At 51.9% G+C, this 7,500-nt stretch overlaps 1 non-coding gene across 1 annotated transcript in view; it reads right to left on the bottom strand.

The window, feature by feature from the left end:
* The window catches only part of LOC124563746, a 1,910-nt gene extending 501 nt beyond the window's left edge, over window positions 1–1,409 (bottom strand). Inside the window, exon 1 of the ribosomal RNA XR_006970296.1 lies at window positions 1–1,409. This exon is cut by the window's left edge and continues 501 nt beyond it. This is a non-coding gene — a ribosomal RNA (small subunit ribosomal RNA).
* Between the last annotated feature and the right edge of the window lie 6,091 nt (window positions 1,410–7,500).

Here is a 7,500-nt window from a genome sequence, read left to right as displayed (position 1 = left end):
ACCAGACAAATCGCTCCACCAACTAAGAACGGCCATGCACCACCACCCACCGAATCAAGAAAGAGCTATCAATCTGTCAATCCTTCCGGTGTCCGGGCCTGGTGAGGTTTCCCGTGTTGAGTCAAATTAAGCCGCAGGCTCCACTCCTGGTGGTGCCCTTCCGTCAATTCCTTTAAGTTTCAGCTTTGCAACCATACTTCCCCCGGAACCCAAAAGCTTTGGTTTCCCGGAGGCTGCCCGCCGAGTCATCGGAGGAACTGCGGCGGATCGCTGGCTGGCATCGTTTATGGTTAGAACTGGGGCGGTATCTGATCGCCTTCGAACCTCTAACTTTCGTTCTTGATTAATGAAAACATACTTGGCAAATGCTTTCGCTTCTGTTCGTCTTGCGACGATCCAAGAATTTCACCTCTAACGTCGCAATACGAATGCCCCCGCCTGTCCCTATTAATCATTACCTCGGGTTCCGAAAACCAACAAAATAGAACCGAGGTCCTATTCCATTATTCCATGCACACAGTATTCAGGCGGGCTTGCCTGCTTTAAGCACTCTAATTTGTTCAAAGTAAACGTGCCGGCCCACCGAGACACTCACTCAAGAGCACCCTGGTAGGATTGCAACGGGGTCCGCCTCGGGACGCACGAGCACGCACGAGGCGCGTCGCACGCCTTCAGCTCGCCCCACCGGCAGGACGTCCCACGATACATGCCAGTTAAACACCGACGGGCGGTGAACCAACAGCGTGGGACACAAATCCAACTACGAGCTTTTTAACCGCAACAACTTTAATATACGCTATTGGAGCTGGAATTACCGCGGCTGCTGGCACCAGACTTGCCCTCCAATAGATACTCGTTAAAGGATTTAAAGTGTACTCATTCCGATTACGGGGCCTCGGATGAGTCCCGTATCGTTATTTTTCGTCACTACCTCCCCGTGCCGGGAGTGGGTAATTTGCGCGCCTGCTGCCTTCCTTGGATGTGGTAGCCGTTTCTCAGGCTCCCTCTCCGGAATCGAACCCTGATTCCCCGTTACCCGTTACAACCATGGTAGGCGCAGAACCTACCATCGACAGTTGATAAGGCAGACATTTGAAAGATGCGTCGCCGGTACGAGGACCGTGCGATCAGCCCAAAGTTATTCAGAGTCACCAAGGCAAACGGACCGGACGAGCCGACCGATTGGTTTTGATCTAATAAAAGCGTCCCTTCCATCTCTGGTCGGGACTCTGTTTGCATGTATTAGCTCTAGAATTACCACAGTTATCCAAGTAACGTGGGTACGATCTAAGGAACCATAACTGATTTAATGAGCCATTCGCGGTTTCACCTTAATGCGGCTTGTACTGAGACATGCATGGCTTAATCTTTGAGACAAGCATATGACTACTGGCAGGATCAACCAGGGAGCTGCGTCAACTAGAGCTGAGCAGCCGGCCGCCCGGGAGTGTGTCCCGGGGGCCCGCGCGAACACGCAAGCGTCCGCTCAATTATTCTGCAAACAGGAGGAGGCTGAGCTCCCCTGCACGATACACCTCGAAACCCTCTCAGGTCCCGGCGGCGCGCAGCGCCGTCCTAAGTACTTGGTCGGGTTCGAGAGAGGCGCAATCGCCCGGAGTTTGGCGAGTAGACGCTTTAGGTGCGACCACCCGTGCTCCCAACTGAGCTTGCCGCTGCCGACAGAGGCCCGGGAGCGTGCTGTCGTGGCATTGCCGGCGGGAGACAACACGCGCCACCTACGGTGGCCGGCAGCTCCAACGCCAGCGCCACAGAAGGACAAAAGCCCCACTTGGGTGCCGAAGCGAACTCTCCCAGCACAGCGCACGCGCCAACACGTCCGCACAGCTGCGATACAAACCACCTGCGAGAACCGCAGAGGCGACCGAGCAGCAGACGGCGTCGCGGCGCCGAGCGCCGGGCGGCGGCGCATCCTCAGCGCACACAGTCCTCAATCGGACCAGCACACTGCAGATGTCCACCGCGCTTCGCACCGGGCCCGCGAGGACCTACTTTGGCCGCACGGCGCCGCGTGCAGGGTGCGCCGGCGCGCAGCTGCGCCGCCTGCCGCCTCCGTCGGCCGGCGCGCCTGCCACTGGCCGCCCCCACCAGCCGGCTGTAGCGCGTGCGCCCACGCACCGCGCGGCCAGCACGCCGGGAGGCCCCCCCTCACCGGCCGGGGACGGTCCCACCCAGCCACCGCCGCGTATCGCTTCACACCCACATGCCATTCACGTTCGTGGGCATGGTGGGTATCGCTGAAACAACCGGTTGGTAGCTCAACCGATCGTCGCCATCACTGATTCACCTCTAGCGAGAACAACCGCACCACAACGGTTTACCAGTTGTTCATTTGCGTAACGTCACCAGCAAACGTAGACGTCCATCGCCATTTGCAAATTCAACGATTGTTGCATGCCTGTGTCAGGTGTCACGACACACTATGTCTGCCCACATACACGCAACAACATGTGCACGCTTCGCGAACACGTGGAAGGTGGCCCCCGTACGTATGCGATGTCCATTGCGCGAACGACTGTCAACCGGCCTCTGTCGCATGTCGCAGATGTGGAACGCAGTGCACCATGCTGTCACGGTGTGTGAGAAGAGACGACTACGTCTGACAACACGCGCCACTACATCAACAGACGGCTCATGCTGATCGCCATCCAGGGCATACCACACTGCAATCCGGCTCTTATAGGGAGACGACACATAGCTGAGTGCACAACAGTTGGACCGCATGGTTCGCCGTTGTTGGCGCAGTCGTTGTACGGTCACATGTACCACGATGTATCATTCAGTACATGAGGACCAATGTGCAGTACAGTGTGTGATTTGGACGTACAACATCAGCGGACAGTTGACACAGGCCGTACCACAGCGTAGGCTAAGTGCTTCGCCATGCGAATGCCAATGAACAACTGCGAAGGGCATTGAGCATGTACGTCCTGCTGCCATCCACATTACAGTGTATCGCTGCAAGGTGTTTAACATGAAGCGATACACTGGGGACCAGGCAGTGCGAGTAGCAAACTATATTGCGGGGGTTGCAGTTAGGCAACACTACACTAATTTAACGCGTCGTATGACAATTACAGAGCGGGTTAAGGCCCAACGTGTGTTGGGTTAAGGCCCAACGTGTGTTGGGTTAAGGCCCAACGTGTGTTGGGTTAAGGCCCAACGTGTGTTGGGTTAAGGCCCAACGTGTGTTGGGTTAAGGCCCAACGTGTGTTGGGTTAAGGCCCAACGTGTGTTGGGTTAAGGCCCAACGTGTGTTGGGTTAAGGCCCAACGTGTGTTGGGTTAAGGCCCAACGTGTGTTGGGTTAAGGCCCAACGTGTGTTGGGTTAAGGCCCAACGTGTGTTGGGTTAAGGCCCAACGTGTGTTGGGTTAAGGCCCAACGTGTGTTGGGTTAAGGCCCAACGTGTGTTGGGTTAAGGCCCAACGTGTGTTGGGTTAAGGCGCAACGTGGGTTGGGTTAAGGCCCAACGTGGGTTGGGTTAAGGCGCAACGTGGGTTGGGTTAAGGCGCAACGTGGGTTGGGTTAAGGCGCAACGTGGGTTAGGTTAAGGCGCAACGTGGGTTAGGTTAAGGCGCAACGTAGGTTAGGTTAAGGCGCAATATAGGTTAGGTTAAGGCGCAATATAGGTTAGGTTAAGGCGCAATATAGGTTAGGTTAAGGCGCAATATAGGTTAGGTTAAGGCGCAATATAGGTTAGGTTAAGGCGCAATATAGGTTAGGTTAAGGCGCAACGTAGGTTAGGTTAAGGCGCAACATAGGTTAGGTTAAGGCGCAACATAGGTTAGGTTAAGGCGCAACATGGGTTAGGTTAAGGCGCAATATAGGTTAGGTTAAGGCACAATATGGGTTAGGTTAAGGCACAATATGGGTTAGGTTAAGGCACAATATGGGTTAGGTTAAGGCACAATATGGGTTAGGTTAAGGCACAATATGGGTTAGGTTAAGGCACAATATGGGTTAGGTTAAGGCACAATATGGGTTAGGTTAAGGCACAATATGGGTTAGGTTAAGGCACAATATGGGTTAGGTTAAGGCACAATATGGGTTAGGTTAAGGCACAATATGGGTTAGGTTAAGGCACAATATGGGTTAGGTTAAGGCACAATATGGGTTAGGTTAAGGCACAATATGGGTTAGGTTAAGGCACAATATGGGTTAGGTTAAGGCACAATATGGGTTAGGTTAAGGCACAATATGGGTTAGGTTAAGGCACAATATGGGTTAGGTTAAGGCACAATATGGGTTAGGTTAAGGCACAATATGGGTTAGGTTAAGGCACAATATGGGTTAGGTTAAGGCACAATATGGGTTAGGTTAAGGCACAATATGGGTTAGGTTAAGGCACAATATGGGTTAGGTTAAGGCACAATATGGGTTAGGTTAAGGCACAATATGGGTTAGGTTAAGGCACAATATGGGTTAGGTTAAGGCACAATATGGGTTAGGTTAAGGCACAATGTGGGTTAGGTTAAGGCACAACGTGGGTTAGGTTAAGGCACAACGTGGGTTAGGTTAAGGCACAACGTGGGTTAGGTTAAGGCACAACGTGGGTTAGGTTAAGGCACAACGTGGGTTAGGTTAAGGCACAACGTGGGTTAGGTTAAGGCACAACGTGGGTTAGGTTAAGGCACAACGTGGGTTAGGTTAAGGCACAACGTGGGTTAGGTTAAGGCACAATACGGGTTAGGTTAAGGCACAATACGGGTTAGGTTAAGGCACAATACGGGTTAGGTTAAGGCACAATACGGGTTAGGTTAAGGCACAATACGGGTTAGGTTAAGGCACAATACGGGTTAGGTTAAGGCACAATACGGGTTAGGTTAAGGCACAATACGGGTTAGGTTAAGGCACAATACGGGTTAGGTTAAGGCACAATACGGGTTAGGTTAAGGCACAATACGGGTTAGGTTAAGGCACAATACGGGTTAGGTTAAGGCACAATACGGGTTAGGTTAAGGCACAATACGGGTTAGGTTAAGGTACAATACGGGTTAGGTTAAGGCACAATACGGGTTAGGTTAAGGCACAATACGGGTTAGGTTAAGGCACAATACGGGTTAGGTTAAGGCACAATATGGGTTAGGTTAAGGCACAATATGGGTTAGGTTAAGGCACAATATGGGTTAGGTTAAGGCACAATATGGGTTAGGTTAAGGCACAATATGGGTTAGGTTAAGGCACAATATGGGTTAGGTTAAGGCACAATATGGGTTAGGTTAAGGCACAATATGGGTTAGGTTAAGGCACAATATGGGTTAGGTTAAGGCACAATATGGGTTAGGTTAAGGCACAATATGGGTTAGGTTAAGGCACAATATGGGTTAGGTTAAGGCACAACGTGGGTTAGGTTAAGGCACAACGTGGGTTAGGTTAAGGCACAACGTGGGTTAGGTTAAGGCACAACGTGGGTTAGGTTAAGGCACAACGTGGGTTAGGTTAAGGCACAACGTGGGTTAGGTTAAGGCACAACGTGGGTTAGGTTAAGGCACAACGTGGGTTAGGTTAAGGCACAACGTGGGTTAGGTTAAGGCACAATACGGGTTAGGTTAAGGCACAATACGGGTTAGGTTAAGGCACAATACGGGTTAGGTTAAGGCACAATACGGGTTAGGTTAAGGCACAATACGGGTTAGGTTAAGGCACAATACGGGTTAGGTTAAGGCACAATACGGGTTAGGTTAAGGCACAATACGGGTTAGGTTAAGGCACAATACGGGTTAGGTTAAGGCACAACGTGGGTTAGGTTAAGGCACAACGTGGGTTAGGTTAAGGCACAACGTGGGTTAGGTTAAGGCACAACGTGGGTTAGGTTAAGGCACAACGTGGGTTAGGTTAAGGCACAACGTGGGTTAGGTTAAGGCACAACGTGGGTTAGGTTAAGGCACAATACGGGTTAGGTTAAGGCACAATACGGGTTAGGTTAAGGCACAATACGGGTTAGGTTAAGGCACAATACGGGTTAGGTTAAGGCACAATACGGGTTAGGTTAAGGGACAATACGGGTTAGGTTAAGGCACAATACGGGTTAGGTTAAGGCACAATACGGGTTAGGTTAAGGCACAATACGGGTTAGGTTAAGGTACACATTGTTGTAAGGAAAGGTGTTTTGGGGGGGGGGGGGGCCGGTTTGTTGATTGTGATTATCGTAAGTAAATGACTGCGGCATCATCTGATTTGCCACGTCAGGGTGCACCTTTGGCTCATAACAGGCGGCGCTCTGATTCCATGCTTGTGGCAGACCTGTGTCTTTCATTCCTGCCATTGTTTGTGTGCTGTGACAGGAGGCAGTATTGTGATGTTGGGTGTACCCCTGTGTAGGACATGTGTGGGTGTTGGTGGCTTAGCTGAGCAATGGTGGTTGTCGGAAGGGTGGGATATTCTGTTTTGTGAGTGGACCTCCCGGTCTGGTTATGATAGTGTGGATAGTCTAATGTGGCGGAGAGGATGCACTGGGTGTTGTTCCATGCTGGTGCTTACATATTGTCTCTGTGCCTGTTACAGGCAGAGAGTAGTGCGTGATAAGAGTGTCTGGCTGACGTGTGGTTGTGATTGTGAGCAGAGTCTTTCAGCATGTATACGGACAGTTGTATACATTATCTGTATTTTGATGGCTCTATCTATTACTAATCAGCGCCGTGTATACGTTTCATCCGGTTCCAGTCGAAACTGTTGTATCTCTGTACATTAGTGACACGGCGAGGCCGCCATGTAGTTACTCGTCTCGGCAGCTTCCACCGGTGTATGGCAAATGATTATAAGGAATCAGTCTAGTCGTCAATACCGATAGTGTGACGTCACATGTCTGGGGTGGGGGACGCTGCGCCCTTCCGGTGGGTCATGGCCTAGAAAGACTCTTCCCACGCAGGGGGGCTTGGACTGTCATTGACTCTTCCGAGTAATATACTTGCCGTACGTTTTTGCGACTGCGAGTGCAACGCTCACCGGTACCGACATGGATGGAGCGCCTCCTAGCTGACCGCTGAGCATCTGCATTCGTACAGAGAGCAACGCGATCGCGTCTGTAGCTCGTAAGTGGTACAGCTCGCAGCTCATGTATAGGGACAGCGGGAATGTCGCATATTGGACATAACTCTTCATGAAACGCACGTTATAGGGGTGGATTGCACATTGCGCGTGCGAGCAAAGTCCGCCGTTCATCCGCTGGAGTTGCGGGTTGGGCGGTTGGGGTGGGGCACGAACGGGTGCAGGTGGAGTGATTGCCGGTCCACGACTTCGTGCGGCAGAGGCGCTGGCGTTGGGGTGCTGTTGTCGACAGAGGATGCAGGCTTTGTGGGTGGGGTCGAAAGAAGGGCACTGTGGGCCCATGGCTGTCTTAGTCGGCTTGGCGTCTCATAGATGACGGTATCGTCGTTGCAGGAGGTCATGTTGCGGGAGACCTACAGATGGCGGTATGTTTTGCGGTGCGCTCGGCATGGCGGACGTAGTGTTGTCAGATTCGCATAGATGGAGGTATTGCA

The sequence above is a fragment of the Schistocerca americana genome, unplaced genomic scaffold (assembly GCF_021461395.2).
Source record: "Schistocerca americana isolate TAMUIC-IGC-003095 unplaced genomic scaffold, iqSchAmer2.1 HiC_scaffold_124, whole genome shotgun sequence".
Classification (NCBI taxonomy): Eukaryota; Metazoa; Arthropoda; class Insecta; order Orthoptera; family Acrididae; genus Schistocerca; species Schistocerca americana.
This window is presented reverse-complemented; position numbering and strand designations above follow the sequence as displayed.